Source organism: Passer domesticus, chromosome Z (assembly GCF_036417665.1).
Source record: "Passer domesticus isolate bPasDom1 chromosome Z, bPasDom1.hap1, whole genome shotgun sequence".
Classification (NCBI taxonomy): domain Eukaryota; kingdom Metazoa; phylum Chordata; class Aves; order Passeriformes; family Passeridae; genus Passer; species Passer domesticus.
The window spans coordinates 41630929-41649739 of record NC_087512.1 but is presented as its reverse complement, the minus strand read 5'-3'; the positions used below and the strand labels follow the sequence as shown (position 1 = coordinate 41649739).

Genomic DNA, 18811 nt, shown 5'->3' with positions numbered 1-18811 from the left:
GAACATACGTTCATAGAAACAGTAACAGACAGATATTGCAGAGAATTAAAATGGAAGCTGCTGAAAAATACCAAGTCATTAAAATCAAAACTTTTTTTTCCTGTGAAATCATGAATAAATATCTTGAGAACATTTTTTAATCAAAGATACAGAATTTTCATGACATTATTTAATCCTTTCAGAATGTTGTTTCTCCTTGAGCAAAGCAAATAGCAAAACAAAACAAGTTTGCAGAAATACCTGATAATTGAGCAAAGGATAATACTGTTAAAATTATCTTGATGTAGCTACTCTGAGTTATTGTGATGTATTAAAGTCAAGTGAAAAGAGTTTTTATTCTTTAGTATGTTGATCCTGTGGCAGGCTATTTACATTTCTAATGATGTATATTTTAGAAGCTTTTATCGATAATGTGTACAGACAATGCCCTTTAGGTATACACAGCCACTAGTACCAAAAAATGCCACAGGCTGTTTCAAAGAATCAGAGTGTATGGGGTTGGAAGAGATCTCTGGAGATCATTTGGTTCCACTCTCCTGCTCAAGCAGGTGTATCCAGGACCATGCACCAGATGGCTCTGGAAAATCTCTGAGAATCTCTAAGATGGAAGCTCTATCTCTGGGCAACTTCTGCCAGTTATTCCTCATCCTCACAGTATACAAGAGTTTCCTGGTGTTCTGGAGGAAAATCCTGTGTTTTAGCTTGTCACTGCTATTGTGTGTCACTGGACACATCAAAAAAAAACCTCACAAGCTCTAATAAAAATAAGACTAGAATCAGACCATGAATAGATAGACAACCAGGGAGGCACAGGAACAATAGTTAGTTTTCTGAAGGCATAATAACCACAAGAGCTTTGCTAACTGAATTTTAATAGAATAAACAACCTGTTTTGCAGGAAAAGGAGAAGAAAAATTCTGTATTTGTCAAGTATGATGCACAGGTTGCCATTGCAGGCTGAGTGAACTACAAACAAAAAATTACATGTGAGAAAATGTTTTTAAAAAATATTTGGTAAGAGCATGAATCTCTCAAGGGGGATGTGGTGGATTTTACTGAAAGCCAGCCTTGAAACGGTAAATTTCCCCCTGAATTCTAATAAAAGACAGTCTGCTTGAGATCACTGACATCAAAAACATAACAACCTCCCCGCCACTGAAAAAAAAAAGCCAACAACAAACAGCTGAATAGAGACAAAGACTTGATTTGTCTGTCTAATTTAGGCCCTTTCATTCAACATTTACAAGACTATTGAGAATTTGCCAAGTAAGAAATTAATATATTTGAAGACTTGTTTTTGATTAATTAGCAGTGTTTTGACATTGTGTAAAGTAGCTCATGAACTAAATGTGATAAAAAAAGTCCATGTGAAATAAAAGCTGTTACATACTATTAAAAAAAGATATTTATATTTAGTGCAAGTAATTTTCAAATTCTTCCTTATGGAATGGCACTAGCACCAGAAACTGCCTGCCAGATAAGTTGTGTCTGAAGGGATTGAAAAATCTGAAAAAATATTCAAATAGTGACCTTCTATGAAGGACAGCAATATGGACAGTGTTATGCATGTGCATACCACGTATACAATAATTCAAGTCAAAAGGAAAACCCATGGTCATGGCACAAGAAAAAACCTAGTAGAAAACATCATTGTACCTGCTTCCCTGAAATAAAGTTACTTTAAAAATTTCAGTATAATATGTATATTCTCTATTTTTGCTGTATATGACTGTCTTATCAACATCTGATGCTCACCTGCAATGTAGTTAATATTAGTATTAATGTTTAAGTGAAGTATAGGTTCAATTAATGAAAGTTATATTTTGTTACCATTTATCCTAAATACAATAGGCCTCAAAAGAATGGAACACCAGTGTACAAGGTAGAAAAGTCAGATTTTAATGTGTATTTTGAGCAGGCAAATTATAGAATGGCACTTAAAAAGCAAATGGTCTAGTTATGGATATATTCTTCAAGAGAAGCCCAAGAAATTTTAACTACAAGAAGCTATTGTCCCTGGAGATTTACTTGAAGATCTGAATGTACAGATGCAGGCAAGGCTGAGTAAAAATCTCACTGTACTGAAAGCTTCGAAGTATCACCTGATAAAAGTGACAATGCATGCAAGCGAGGCAATGTGTCTCAGCTGTAGTATAGGCACATGAGTTGTGCCTGGTGTCATGCCCTAAGATAGTCATGTCCTGTGAGAAAGGAGTTGTTTTATCTCTCTAAAATTCAAAAAAAAGGAAAAGGAGAGTAAGACATTTTATCAGTTTTACTACAAAAATATTGGACAGATGGTAAATCAAACCATTCTAAGCGTGCTAAGCATTTTAGAGTACACTTTGACAACTTAGCGTACAAAAAAATGTGTGATGCATTCAGCATTTTTAAAGGTTATATTTAAGCTATACTATATCTGTAAAATATGTTTATAATTTTTCTTGCTCATGTTAATGTGTTTATATATATATATATTTATTTATTTATTTTGCCTTTGTTGCACAAGCCCAATATTCTGCATTGATACTCCTCCATGAATGAATGACATGAGGTTTCTTTCTGGTTTTTGGTTCATAAACTCTGCAAACTAGTGTCTGTAATGATAACTGTGAGTTACCATCTTGGTATCAGCTTGGAACACAAACCACAGTCTTCACAGTCCTCAAACATCTTCCACTCCAAATATAGTCTTCGCTATATAAAAATATAGCTTTTTTAGTTGCACGTCTAAGAGGTTTTTCATTTATAGGCTGGGAACACACAGCATATAAATTCAATACTGAATGTCTTTTAAGAAGTTCAAATTTATATATGCAGAATTAATATTATCTCTGTGGCTAGAATCTAAAACTGTTGGGAATTTCTGGTAAGACCAGTGGAGGTAATTAATGGGGTGTTTTCAGTAATGACCTAAGAATCAAGTAAAGGTTAGAAAAAACGATGTGTTTGAATTGGTTCAGGAAAACATACACTTCAAAGAGAAGATTAGAAGGGATAGAAAAAGGCTGAATGATTTTTGGGGTTGTTTCTTTGTGCGAGGCTCTTTGTCTGTCAGCCAGCTTCCTTGCTATATGACATCTTTTGCTGGAATAAGTGATAAGGAAGACTAATTTTTTTCTCATTGAGCCAGGTGACAAACCCACAAAGGATGCATGTGGTCTTAACTGCAAAGTTTCAAAGAAAACCTTGCCTGCTTTACTAAATTGAATGTGTATTGTATATTTAGAGTTTTCAGAACCATGTCTTTAAAAACACTTATCAAGAAGTGTGTTTGACTTGCACTATATCTGGGTAGTATCCATATCTCATTATAAATTATTTACTGTAAACAGTCAAGTAGGAAACCAGAATAATTTTCGTGACTGTAGAAGTGAATTTCGGATGAAATACAACCACAGCCAAAAGAGACTTGTTTTTAAATTCTGGTGGATACTTAGGGTGATATTTATTATCCCTCAACAGTTTACTATATTGATAAAAGAACAATGCATGAATCTGCTACAGGTTATGGCAATTTGAAAACCATATTTGGTCACATTTAAAAGATATTATGCAGAATCATTATTTAATAGAATTTACAGATTCTCTTTTCACAGCAACAGCACATTACTGAGGATGGCAGTTTAAATGCTGAAAGCTGAACAAAATATTTCCAGTACAGTAATTTAAAGCTAAAATATCATCCAGCAAACTTGAACAAAACCAAATGGACAACTTGCTATCTTTCTCCATATGTATAAAGTATAAGTATACTTCTCCATATGTGTAAAGTATACTTCTCCATATAAGTATAAATATGTATCTGTCTAGGTGTATTTAGACATATATACATACACACACATATATTTGATATTGTCATGGTTTAAGTCCAGTTGGAAATTAAACACCCCGCAGCTACTCACTCAAACCCCCTTCTCTCCACCACACCTTGTTGGAATAGGGAGGAGATTAAAAGTAAAATTTGTCTGTTGAAATAAGAGCTGTTTAATAATTGAAAATAAACTAAAATATAGTAATAATGGCAAATGATGACACTGATAACAAAACAGGAAGACCAAGTGATGGTCAGTGCATTTGCTCACCACCTGCTGACTGATGCCAGAGCCACAGCCAGTGAACACAGATCAGTTTCTCTTCCCAGTAAATCCACCAGGATATGGTGTGGAACATCCCTTTGCTCAGTTTGGGTCATCTGTCCCAGCTGTGCTCCCTCGCAGTTTCTTTTGTGTCCTCCTCACTGGCAGAGCATGAGAGAAAAGTGCAGGATAAACACAACTTGGAGAAACCCAAAACATTAGTGTGTTATCAACACTATTCTCATTCTGAATACAAAACATGGCAGTGTAGTGCTGAGAAGAAATTAACTCTACCCTAGATGAAACCATATATATATATATATATATATATATATATATATGAGAGAGATATAAACACATATAGAAAATAGAAATGCTGTACCAAAGGTTTTGTAGTACCAAAGTAGAGTGAGCATAAGTTTTTGGTTCAATCATTATTGATTTTTCTGTACTTTCTACTTTGAACTACAACATTTTGATAAAAAATGGTGAGAAGAGATATCATTATCTGCTTAGTTTGCCTAGTACTTTTTATGTAAAAAATTGCTATTTCTCTATGAAACCATTGTCTGAAGATGCATTACACATTTTATTTGGCATATTTAAAATTTCTGTTTTCTTATTTGGGTTCGTTTGTCTTATCAGCTATCAGAGTATTTTCTCTTTCATACAATACTTCAAAATTTTCAATGTCTTACAGAAACTGAGAGGTTCTTTGATACTCAAAGTAAGCAATACTAAAATGAAGTCCTTTTGATATACTGATAGAAATTATTTTGCCCCATTGATAATGAAAAATGAGAGTCTTCTAACACTGATTATTTCCATGACGTGAGTTCATTACTTTTCTTGGATAATCAAATCAAAATTCATCATATAAAATAACTATTCTTTTCCATGTGGCAGCGATCCCATTTTTCTTTCTAATTACTGTCTTAATTTCTCCAAGCTATGCATGAAACTGTGAAAAAAATCTTTTCCCCCTATCTGATAAAAACTCTTAGAACAGAAAACTTATCACATGAAGAAATTTGTATGCATACTTGCTAGAGAAACCATCTCATTTAAGGTGGACAGGAATTTTATCAGGTCCTAATAGGTAGAAAATACTCTATAAACATTTTACGACCACTCAAAGATAAATTACATACATATGAAATCAGAACATAGTAAGTGATTTTAAAATAAATAATTGATATCTGAAGAATTAGAAAATTTATATTTTATGAGACTCTATTGACAGTTTAAAAAGTTAGGTTTGAATATTTCTTTTATACAAGATGGTGACTTCCATTCCCTCTACAGCCAATTGTCACAGAGGAAATCATGGCTGTGGTTAAGAAGGAAACACATCTGCTGTCTTGTTAGAACCTAAATTCCTCAATCCTCCTGGGGAGAAGTATCTACTCCATGCAGTGAGTAACTTAAATTAGGCTTGTTATGTCAAGAAAAGGAAAAGCAAAAAAAATGGGGCGGGGAGGGGGTGAGAAAGAAAAAAATAAATCACCTTATTGAGAATTACAGACTCAGTTATGTTGGAAGAGACCTCTGAGATCATTGAGTCTAACCTTATGACAAAACACCACCTTGTCAGCTAGACCGTGACACTGAGTGCCACATCCAGTCTTTTCTTAAACACTTTTGAGAATGGTGATACTTCCATACCCGTGGCAGTCCATTGCAAAGCCCAATCATCCTTTCTGGGAAGAAATTCTTTCTGATGTCCAGGTTAAACCTCCCTTGGTGCAGCTTAAGACTGTCTCTTCTTGTCTTGTCACAGGTTGCCTGTGAGTGAGAACAGACTGATCCCCATCTGGCTACACCCTCCTGTCAGGTGGTTGCAAAGGGATCAGATCAGCCCTGAGCCTCCTTTTCTCCAAGCTAAACACCCCAGCTCCCTCAGCTGCTAATCATCACATGTGCTCTGGATCCTTCACCAGCTTCATTGCCCTTCTCTAGACCCACTCCAACACCTCACTATCCCTCCTGAAGGACCCCCTCTTTTCATTTACTGAGGTAATGCCAATGGCTAGATTATTATTTAGCTCTTCAGTGCTAAAGCATTCTTCTATTTACCTGTCACAAGGCTGTACTTCAGTATAAGTTTTGGAGTTGTGCCTGGCTGACCCTCACAAATTTCTTTTATCCTGGCAGTCTCACAGCTGACTCTGTAGTCATAGACATTGTTCAAACAGAAAGTCTGGAGACTCAGCATTCAAAGAGGTGAAATCAGTGAAAAGAAAGTCTCTGCCCTCTTAATGAGTTCACCATTTTTTTCTGTGCAAGGTTGAGTAAAAACTCTCCAACTTCTTTTCATTTTTAAGCTCCTCAGAGAATATTTAGAAAGCTGTGAGAGAATTAAAATATTAATTTCTTATGGAGGGAGAATATAACCACTCTACCTTGATAATTTTTGAAATAAGGCAATGGGCAGGATATGGTAGACAGTGATGGCAGGGAAGAAAATTAGAATTAAAGAAATGTTATATAGTTTGATACTTTTTTTTGTACTTCTATTCAGCTACACAAATGCACATACATGTTTCCTTGTGTAACTGTGAATTTTTGTTTTTTTGCAATGCATTTGTGTTTATTAGCGTCTTATATTTTCATGGCAGCTCTAACATGTCAGGCTCTACAGAAAATTGTATTTTACAACATTTGGCAGATATAGAGAAAAAACCATTAGAGGAAATTCAAATGAACAATGTGTCCGCAATGAAAAGAGGAATTAAAATAACTTTTAGCAAGCAGAAGAAAAAATAATATTGAGAAAGATTTTTTTTGGGGGTGGGAAATGTGTCTTCAGAAGAGAAAAAAGCAAATGTGAATGAAAGAGCAGAGCTCATTTATGAAAAGTTGCAGTAGCCCTGAACAAACAAGAGTACTTACAGCAAAAATTACATAGAAATGACAAACCAGGAGGTTTTGATCCCTGAAGTGTCTATGAATGGGTAGAGCTACCTGTTTCAACATCAGTTTTATGTCTTTCTAATTTTAGCTTTTATTTCCCATGTTTCAATCTTTTTTATTAAAAAAAAAAGTCCTAGTATGCAAAATAGCTGGATGGAGGTTTTTTTTGTTGTTTTTTTTTAGTGAAGCAACTAAGAAAATACAAAGTGAGATTGTACTGCTGCAGAGTTTTCATATTTGACATCCTTTGTTTCACTTGTACACTTATTTAATTTGGAAAAAAAATAAAAGAACATATTGTATAATCCATTTGTTGTGTGATTGAGCAACAGGCAGCCCATACCTAAATTGTTTCTTTCTATTGATCAGATGTGCCTCAGAAACAATAAAAATAATACACTATTAACTGATGTTGTAGATTGCAGACACAGCACCACCAAAGAGCACCTAAGGAAAATTAGGAGGGAGAATGATGGCTTTTAACTTTGTTAGCCTGCTATTAAAGTTTTGCATATTCGGAAAGCTTTCTTCTTTTCTGCAAAATTGCTAGTCTTTCCTAAGGAAATGTAAGTGATCCATGAATCTTCAATGGTGAATAGAGGATTTTTGGCCATAAAGCATGTTTGAGGTCAATTAAATGATTTCTCATTTGTTCTGCAAAAGAAAGGAATAAACTGAATCCTCAAGGCAAGAGTGAACAGGTTTTATAATGTCTTTAAATGACTTTAGTTAGTAGTACTGAAGACTACTTTAAATATAACAATGAGAAAAGACAATTTTTCATATTTATGTAATTCACTTAGAGCACTACCTTGTAGGTCAATGAGCTATGAGGGAAGGTAAGAGTAGGAATTTGCACTTTTTTCCTCCCTTATTTTCCTTTTCTTTTTACTGTGCTGAAAAGTACCAGTGCAAAAGACAATTGAAAAAAAAAAAAAAAAACAAACAAAAATTAAACAATAATTCAAGACTTATGCTGTGAAGAAACCAGCATCTTCTCCAAACAAACTTACTGTATAATATTACACACTGCATCTTGACAGCTGGTTTGAAGATAAAGTGCTTTTTAAGTAAACTTAACTTTTTAAGTAAACTTAAAGAAAATGTTTTGAATGTCTTGGTCATCAAGAAAATACTACAATACTATGGTGGTGGAAACTCTTGGCCTCTGAATCTATTGCTGAATGGAAAACCCACAAAGAGCAGCTATTACTTTGTACTCCTGAAAATGAGAATTTGTTAACTTGTTGTTCTGAATAATATAGAAGCCGAGAAATATGTTGAAGCACAGTTGAATACAGTGGGAATTTTCACAATTCTTTAAGCCTTACTACTCTTCAGATAATGGGTTGGAGCCTTCTGTATGTTTGTTAAAGTGACTGCAGAAAAAGAAAGAAAAAAAGTTGTTGGGATGCTACAATCTTTGTAGCAGAGACTGTAGCATCCCAACTGACTTCTACAAAGATATTTAGTAAACCTACTGGTTGCTTAAACCATTTTGGAAAAAATTCCATATCCGTTGGCCATGCTACTCCTCAGATTTTATTGTAAAGCTGTAAATTATTATATGGGCATACCATTTTCCTTGTAATCTGGCAGAAGCTACTAGAAATTTTTGTTAGTTCTCAAAGATTGTTTGTCCCTCAGAGAAACATCAACACTGAATCATTAGGATGCAAATAAAATAAGATGCAGTAAGTGGTATGCATTTAAAATGCTCTTCAGCATTTGTTCTGGAATCTAACTGATTCCTTTGCTCTCTTGTTGTTGCTTCTTGTTTAAAAATTTTTACTCCCTTCATGGAGCTGCCCCAATGACCTGCTTTACCTATTGCTCTGATTGAATTCTTTAAGAAATACTTTTCTCTGATCTAATCTCAGGACCAACAAAGTGTCTCTCAGGATCAACAGAGTCCTGAAGACCGATTCAGAGTGACTACTGATAATGACATATTTTAGTATAGAAGCAAATTTTGAGGAACCTTTTTTCCTTTCAAACGCCTCTGCAGACTTAGGAAGTGACACTCAATATCACACTGTTGGGTCACTACAAGAGCAGGAAAGATCATAGGAAAGCATACGCTCTATACATTCACTAATGTAGGTGAGGGCACACTCTTGAAAATTTGACTGTATACTCAAGTCAAGCATGGGTATTACAAACTTTGCTTAATGTAACAAACTGTGATAATCTCCACCTTAATAAATATTAAAAATCTTTACATTTTTACATTACATACATATTAACTATTTTATGTGAATTTAAAAATACACTTTGTACTGCAGAGTCCAAATGCTTTAATTCTGTCTGCTCCTGAAATAAATTTCTTACTACTTCTTTTCAAGTTATTCCTTTATTAGTTCATACATTGACAGTTATGTGGGCTTTCACATGTAAATACAAAGTCTTCTGATTTGTCCTACACTTCCTAGATTTAACAGTAGATGAAATATCTGTCTTTGCTGCATGGTTTAAACAGTGTATAAAACTGAAGGGAATAAAAGAAAAGATTTGTGATGACTTTAGACTTGTATTGACTTTGATATACTAATGCTAAACTTATGCAGGTAGAAATTTTAGCACATGGTTTTTGCCTGCATGATGTGCTAACATTATGGAATTTTGTTTCTATTATAGCACAGATTTTTATTATATATATTTTTAATCTTTTTTCATAACTTTTAATTTTAAACTGACAGATGAATGCTTCTGTATTATAGCTGTATATCCAAGAAATCAACACTTTCAAACTTGAAAATTTTCACTTGTTTCAAAACGTAATTTGTTAAGTTCATGCATGTGCATTTGTGTGAATATTTGAGCTAGAAATGGAATATAAATGTGACATTAAGCAATATAAAACTTTGCAGCATCTTCTTAAATATGTAACAGAGGTGGAAGATCTATCTGATGCCTTTTGAGTAAACACGAAACACCAGTGCAACCAGTAAATAAGAAAGCACTAAGTCAACAAAAGTAGCAAGTGAAATCTTATTCTATAAATCCAGTTCTGCATAACAGTATATGCATGTTTCAAAAGTAAGAAATGCTTGTAAAAAGCATACAAAAATATAGAAAGAATGTTAGGCCAATTAGGAAAATGCATAAAATTTTAAGGCAAAACTTTTATATTTTCAGAATTTGTTCTCATGCTGGCAAATCAGAAACTTAGAAAAAACATTGTTTCTAATTATAAACACGTGGAGAAAAATGTTGGAATGTGGAAATCCATCAAAATATAGATTTTTGTAATGAATAAATGTTAGTAATGGAAATTAAAAGTTCTTTTAATCATCAGACCCATCCTATTCTGGGACAGCCTTCACATAGAAACATTAGAGGCAAAACACAGTTCCACTTTAAAGTCGGAAAATCTTTGCTTTATGAAAATAGAGGAGGTTAGAGAGTTTCAACTTGGTGTTCTGGGAAGTCCTTTTAATCTGTTTAACTTTAGCAGCATTCTGTTTCACCATGGGCTGAAAGCACTGGTTCAAAACAGTGACTTTGTAATTAATCACTATTTGATTTGGAATATTAAGAAATGGAGTGAGCCCTGATCTTGTGTGTAGAGTAGTGCTGTGCCGTGTGATATTGTAAAAGCAATACTGTTAGGAAAGGTTAATGCAAAAGTATGTTATAGTGATGATACCACTGAACAAAAATCATATATTTCCATGCTGATTTGCCACTCTCATCTGGATCACCATTCACAACAGGCAGGATTTTACCACTTGTCAAAAGGAGAACAGTCCATCTGAAGATATGAGAAATGTGCTTGCAATAAATTCATCTACTCCTGCATTTTAAATTATTAATATAAAAAGCCACACAAGTAAAAATTTTTAAATTAATTAATTATAAGATATGAGTGTTTTGTGAGAAGATGGGTTAAAACACATTAAAAGCTGAGGGCTGAAACCATTTGCCTTGTCTTCAAGGGAAAGAAAGCTTTTCAGCTTGTCATATATGTATGACCTTTAGTACATTCAAGACATGAAAATCATCCATGAGCAGATATATGGACAGACACCATACTTTGTTTTAAGTTCCTCAAGAAAAGAGATAAATAATTAAGAATATCAGCAAAACCATATAAAGCTACCAGCTTCCATTATCATCTTTCCTTCCTCAATCAAATGAGTAATATATATCTAAAATGCTTAATCATTCCTGTAAGTTACAGGATAATTTCATCAGAAGAGTTCCTTGGAAATATGTGATTTTGTGAGCCTACATCTCATTTGGGGCAGCTAACCAACAAAATCAAAGCAAAAGCATAAATAGCTTGTCCAACAACTTCAGACAATACCTTGAGGAAAACGCTGATTCCAGTCGAAATTTTCAGGGGAGATGTTTTGAGTCTGACAAGTCTGAAGTCCTCTGTTTTAAGACAGATATCTGGTCTGCAGAAAACTTGTAATAAAGATCTGTTAAGTACTATCTGAAGTACGATCATCAAGGTTGTGCAGATGTTTCAAAAACACTTCTCCCACTGCTGTCTCTTCACATAAAGCTGCAACTAAAGTAAGACAGTGTATTCTTTCTGTGAAAAGAAATTAAATGCTTTTCTAGGTCAGCAGAAAAGATTTTTCATGACTTTTTTTCTCCTTTTATGTCTTTTAGGAAGGAACTTATACTTACAGACCTAGACAGGATATGTATGAAAAATAAATAAAAGCAGTACAACAATTAACAAGGGAAATATAAAAAATATGATCTTAATGCAGAAGATCACATGCACATAGTGTGTATTTTGGTAATAGGGTTTGTTGTTACTCAGAGGGCTATAACATTCTGAGAAAAAAATGCATGATGTACCAGGAAAGCAACATACCATAGCTATATATGCCAACCCATGTATTATGTTTATATGAATACATCCTACCATATACTTTCATGGGTTTTACCTCTATTATTTGACAAAAAAGTCACAAAGACTCTAGCTTGAATGAATTTGTGAGATGCAGGCAACATTGCCTCCCTTACCTGTGTCCCATTGCACTGGGGACAAATTTACAAATGATCTAACTCCATTTCACAATGAATCAATGACACTGTAGAAGAAACATTTCCTAGAAATGGTAGCTTTCAGTACAAAGTAGTTTCAATGTGCTCCTTAACATTCTGTGTTTGAGGGCCTGGCAAAGTTAGCTAAAGACCTTGAGCACTGTTAAAAGGACTCTTGGAATGGAGTATCTTTTCTAGTAAGACACTTGTATTTATAAGGTAAAGAGCTCTGTTGGGGGTAATTTAGATTATAGAATGCTTTAGATTACAATATTATTGTTTCCAATTAGGTATGCTTTAAAAAGGAGCATGAGTTTTTGAGTTACTGAATATTTACTGAATATTAATTACCTGCTAAATAAAATACACAATTTTAAAAGATTAAGATAATTCCAACAATATATATTGTATATATTATGTACATAAGGGAGTACAGTTTGGTTGCCTAATGAAAACACTTCCATGCATTTCAGTAACTCTGCTTCAGAACTTCAAAACACACCCATAACACCCTACCCTGAATCTGGCAAATGGGAGACAGATGAAAGACTGCTGAGCAAGCAAAGGGCTCAAAATTCCACTCAGAACAATTGTAAAACTTCAGCAGAAAGTGTTGTAGTGTTTGCCTTTTGTATATGATGAGAGGATAAGGTAGTGTCAGATGGAGTAGCTCATCTACTGATGTAAATTAGCCCATCTATGCTGATCTCAGAGATACAGAAATTTATACCAGCTACAGAGATGTTGTAATGCATATATATGAAATATATGTAGGCCTGTTCCATGGGTTAGCGTCTTTTCTGGTCTCTGGTGTAAATTTACCTTTTTAACATACTCCCTTCTAAGTGTTTCTACCAAGACAGTCTTTCCTTGCACAGTGTGTGTGTGCAAAGGCTAACTGTCATGGGAAATAAGAGGAAGGCAGAGTCCCAGCAAAACCAAACCAGTGACAATTGAATATTAATGGATATCTGTTGCAATTTCCAGTAAAAAAGAATATGAAAAGGTAGCTTACAGGAAGTAGACATTCTTTATGCATAATAGAAATTTAAATTAGTGAAATAAAACTTTCCCAGATGTCTGCAAATGTTTTTCAGCTGAGTATGGTTCAAGCTAAAATTAAGAAGTTAAAATGATTTAGCAGAAATAATAGAAATCAGAAAGATTATAAGCATGAACACACTAGTAGGAATGTGACCATTAAAAGACCATAGCTGTAGATAAAATATTGAGTCAACAAACTATAATCAAGCACATAGCGCAGCAATAATGTGAATAAGAAATGCAACAAATTAATCACAGGTAAAATGGTGGCAAGGAAAACCTAAATGGTTTTCCATTCAGTAAGGTTTTTAAAAAGGTGGTTCTTGTTAAAAATTAACACAAACATATCTACAGGAAAAACTATGGTGTCCATTAAACAGATGTGAACTACTGAGCAGATGTATCTCTGAATCTTCTGGTATTCTCTAAAACAAGTAGGAACCTTTGAATAGTCCTTTCAAAGTGACAGTCCTTTCAAAGTGAAAACAGGACATGTTTTCCTGGTAGGAAGGGCAAAAACAAGAACCCAAGGATAAACATGGAGGAAGTTTAAGTGTTACATACAAATCACATAAGAAATGAAAAACCAGAAATAGAAACTGTAGGCTTTCATAGTTCATGTACTGAATTACTGGATGATAGTGCTAAAAAATCAAAAGGAACCTTTCTTTGGGCAGCATACACAATGGCCTGGACATCAAAAATTAAAATATTTTTATTGAAAAACAAACAGCAATTATGGAGGAAACCAGGATGCAAACTTCGATAAAATATCAGTCACACTATAGATAGTCAAAGAGTTTGTAATTGTCTTAGGGTGCAGTTGGGATTAAATGGTTATTTGTGTTTGGTGCTGTCAACTTTTATCCAGAAATTATCATCTGGTTCAGTATTTCTGAATTACAGTAATTTCTCCTTTCCTAAATTAAGTTGGGTAATTAGTTTGATTCTAGCTATTTAGTACTCTAACTAGGTTTAATTAAACAAAATAGTGACTGTGTGTTTATGAACTTCATTTTTCTTGCTGTTATCCTGTTCAAAACTCTCAGTGTGTTTTTGGCATTCTGAAAACAACAGGTGGGCTCTCCTATACTGAATTAGCACTGCATGAAGTTTTATTGAGAGTAACAAGGTCTGATCCCCTGTGACTTTTACTGATCTCCTGCAAGACTTTAAAATTTCAGGGTTCTAGAAAGCAAACTGATCACCAGTTACTACTATGCTGCCAACAATTTAAGTGAATAGCCAAGACTGAGTAGTGGGAATAAATCCTGGTTTTGCAAGGATTTGCAAGGATCCTTTGTTCTCCCAATTTTGCAAGTCCCTACCAATGTGACATTCATTACCCTGTTACAAAATTGAGGACTTTTGTTTGATGTTGGAGCCATAACAGCCTAGTCATGATTTTTCTTTTCTACCACCTACTCTGGGGAAAAAAAAACCATAATCAAAAGACCAAAACAATCAATGGGACTTGATTTGTATTGTCAAAGGGGAGCTGCTTCAGTTCATGAGGATCAGAGATTCTTTCTGGTGGTTGAGCAACAGAGATGGCTCTGAGTATTGACACATTAGTGACATTGTGTGAGAATAAAGATTAGGGAGAAGAAAGTAATTTTGAGCATTTTGATAACTATCACACAGAAATAGACCACAGAAAGGAAGCAGCAACTTCAACATGCTTTTTACTTCATTTTAGTCTAGTTTCAATTAAAGAGGAAAACTACAGCTGAACAAATCTGATATAGATGTCCAGGAGCTCTATTAAGAAAGAGTCCTGTGGTGATAGAGCATAGTTTTGAGAGAGGATAGTCCTAATTAACCAATTTGTTTTACAGAAAAGTAAAATCATGTTAGAAAGGGGATCTTTCTTTTCATAGAGCTTGACCTGTGTTTTTTAAGCTTTTCTCCTTTATTCCATCTGCCTCACAGGAACCACAGTTTCCTATAATGGCTCTGTGGTGCTCTCTTTTCTTGTCTGTGAAATACTGCAGAAAGCAAAGTGTCCGTGCTTTGAGGACAATAGAAAAAATGGAGGCAGATCTGGCATCACTGAAAGACAGAAAGATTTAATGTATCACCACCTGCAAAGGGACTAACTACTAACTACAAACAACTGATTGAAAATCAAAATAAAGGAACACACTTTTATGTTCCAAGAAAGATTTCAGTGTCTGCAGTGAAAATTCAGGAAAATAGTTTCTCATGTACATTGTAGAGCAGGGAGTGTGCAAAAACACTCTTTGGAAAAGTAGATGATAAAGTCTAACTTTCTTTAAACTTTTTTCACTTTCTGTGATGAAAAGAAAAAATAAAAACACTATGCAGAGAAATAAAGATGAGGAAGGAAAAATATAAGTGGGAGAAAATACTACATGAATTTCTGACCTGTCTCACCCACTCATTACTGATTAACAAACCAATAAAATGATTCCCTTCTATTCTTACATGAAAGCGGATATTTCACTAACTAGGAATGAAAAAAATAAAAGAAGAAGATTAAAGGAAAAAAACCAGCATAGTGGAAAATGGCAAAACTATAATTAGCTGGAAGTTTGCAACATATTTTGGTCCTGGTTCCTGTGTTTTAACACAGTCCCCTGAAAAAGAAGGAAGTCATAGCCAGGGTTGCACTGCTTGCACAGCTACATGCTTTTACTTTACTGAATGGGAGTGAATTAGATATCTTGTATTCAACATAGGTTTTTTAAAAATCGTAACAACTCACAGGTTCTTTTTTTCTGGTGCATTTGACTACGACATACATCTATGGCACCACTGTGGAGAGATCTTATCAAAATCAAAATCATCTAGACTGCCAGAAAAAACTAAAATGCAGGAAGAGCCTAGAGTTTGTATTAGTATGGCTACTTTGATATTTTTATTATTATTTTGTTATTAAAATGCGTGAGAAATAACTTGATGCATATGCATATTAATTTTCTTGTTTAATATTAAACTTTGAAATGGGAGTGTTTGCTGGTAGTGGGGAAATTCTGTAGATAATAAGGAACAGAACAAACTTCCAGTGAAAGAAGTGTGGCAAATTAATTATGAGAGTCAAGGACAGTAAGACATCATATTTTTAGTATAATTTTCATTAAATCCATAACAAAACTGTATCTGCTACAAAAGTTTCTGAAATACAGAAGAGAAAAAGGTATAAAAGGTTGAAGGATTTTTAAAAAAACACTTAAATTGCTAGTCTTTACATATATTACTTATGTTTCAAGTAATAATTTCCACTGCATGTATTCTTTCAACTTTATTAAACATTCTCATAAATACAAATCTTACAGTGGATTATGTTAATTCTCTTTAACAGAAAACCAAATTTTAAATGATGTTCTAGCACTTCAGAGAAAACAGTGTTGACACAGCCTATTTTTCTATACATGCATGCCTATATTATCCTCTAGTTAATGTAAAAACTTTTGAAGAATGCGAGTGATGAAGTTCAACTCACCTTCTCAGAGTTGAAATAAAACATTCAGACAGGGTATTTTCTGGATGCTATCCCATTACCAGAGACCATCCTTCCTTAATGCAGAAAATTCTGGTTAAACATGCTGATGCTCCAACCCCTCTACCATTCTCTTGGGTTACGAAGAAGTATATCCACGATTCTGTTCTGACTGCTTTTGTGACAAAAGTATTTTCCAAATGTATCTACCAGCTTAATTTTGAATTTGAAAAAAATGTAGTGTTTGGAATTATACCTGAAAGATCACTCCTTTCTAAGTTAGCAAAAAAAAGGGCCATTAGGAGTGTAAATAATCTACTAGTAGCACTGGTAGACAGAAAAGTAGAGCTTTACTGGCAGACTTGTAATGATAATTAACTACCCAAAGACAGTTCTTAATTAGTAAAAATATTTACTTTATATTGCAGTGCATGTATGAAGCATTTTTCTCTCTTTTTGAAATAGAATTTGAAAGTGCTGTTTTCTGAGTCTAATAAAGGAGTACGTTTGACATTTAAAAAAAAAAAGCTACAGCAGGACATAATCAATGTTCCCACAGCCTAACTGGACAGATGGGCGTGACGGCAGTGCCAATTTATACTCAACTGAAAGACTGCTGTTGGCCAATATTTACTTAATTTGTTATCACTGCAACTCTCATCCAAATGAAACTGCACATTACATAAAATACCATACTAAAGCCTCTCATTTTTGCTTTGTTAGCTATGTTCATGATTATTTTACGTAATTTAAGGAGGAAAGAAAAGGCAATGGGACTTATAATAATGTACAAACACTAAATTATGTTTCACACAATGCAGTATCAATGGCAAAGACCTTGGCTAGGAAAACTCACTGTGTTACTGTTAAAGAGTTTCAAGCCTGTGGTGTCAGATTAATGTCTGCATGGTTTTGCTTTTTTTTTTTGTGTTGTTATTGTTGTTGTTTTTTCTTTTTCTCTTTTTAAAAATTTTTATTTCTAGAACATCCCTGAGTGTAGATACAAGATATCGTTTATAATTCAGTATCTGAAGGTCAGTAACTTGAGTTAAACTGTGCATGCCCTAAAATATCAAATAAATAAATCAAAGAACCAGATTTAAAGAATGAGTGGAAAGCATATTTTAAAATAAACTTTTTCTATTTAAGTCCTCCCTCAAAACAAGCATATAACAAAATTTATTTTAAAATTACTGATATACCTAAACATATAGTCAGCTTAAATTGCATGTTTTGTAAAAGGAAAGCATAGGCTTCATTTAAACTGAGAATCAGAGGCCCAGTCCTAAAATACCCAATATGGGTATTTTAAAACACTTCCCTTTGAACCGAGAACAGTTGATATTATAACCTAAGTTGGAATTCATTGTCCTCCTTAAAATACTTTTTCTTCATTTTAAATAACTTACCTGCTAACCTATTGAAAAGCCATGGAAGAGATATTAAAAAATATATTTATTATTAATAAATTTATTAAATACTTTATAAGAGCACTATGTAAGCTAAATACTGTGTAAGAGAACTTGCCAAACAATTCTCTTAACAGATGCTTAAGGGAGCTAGCTATTGTAAAAACTAAAAGGACTGTGTCTGTCTGTGTCTTATCTTCCATTTCAATATAAACTTTTCATTTTTTGGAGGTTTCTCGTGGTTTAACCCCAGACAACATTTAAACCCTATGCAGATACTCTCACACTCCTCTCTCTCTACTCTTCCTCCCCCTTATGATGCGGAAGAGAATCAGAGGGCTGAAAATAAGAAAACTAGTGAGTTGATATAAATACAGTCTAATAGATAAAGCAAAAACCATGCACACAGGCAAAGTCAAACACGGAATTCATTCACCGCTTTCTGTGGGAAGTTCAGCCATCTCCAAAAGAGCAGGGCCACATCACACGTGACTGTTAACCTGAGCAGACCAACGCCGTCACGGTGAACATCCCCAGTTTCTCTGTCCATCTTCTAAACTGAACATGATGCCACATGGTCTGGAACATCCCTTTGGTCAGCTGGGGTCATCTGTCCTGGCTGTGACCCCCCTCAATTTCCTACACAACCCCAGCAGACTACTTGGTGGGGTGGTGAAAGAGGCAGACACGGCCTTGATGTAGTGCAAGTAGTGCTCAGCAACAACAAAAAAATCTCTATATTATCTATATATTCAGCACAAAACCAAAATATGGCTTCACACTAGCCACTGTGAAGAAAGTTAACCAGCACAAAGGGTAAGGTTGTTTTTATTATTTTCCAAGTGATCTAAGAAACATTGCCTAGGATTTTTGGGTATCAGTTTGATGGAATTCCA

The 18811-nt window shown here is 34.2% G+C and overlaps 1 long non-coding RNA gene across 5 annotated transcripts in view; it reads left to right on the top strand.

Moving 5' to 3' along the window:
• LOC135290508 (uncharacterized) overlaps positions 1 to 18811 on the top strand; it is a 49279-nt gene that overhangs the window by 9032 nt on the left and 21436 nt on the right. For all 5 annotated transcript variants that reach the window (XR_010353277.1, XR_010353275.1, XR_010353274.1 and 2 more), the window contains 2 exons: positions 5385 to 5494; positions 5860 to 6095. This is a non-coding gene — a long non-coding RNA (uncharacterized LOC135290508). The remainder of the gene's footprint in view (positions 1 to 5384; positions 5495 to 5859; positions 6096 to 18811) is intronic.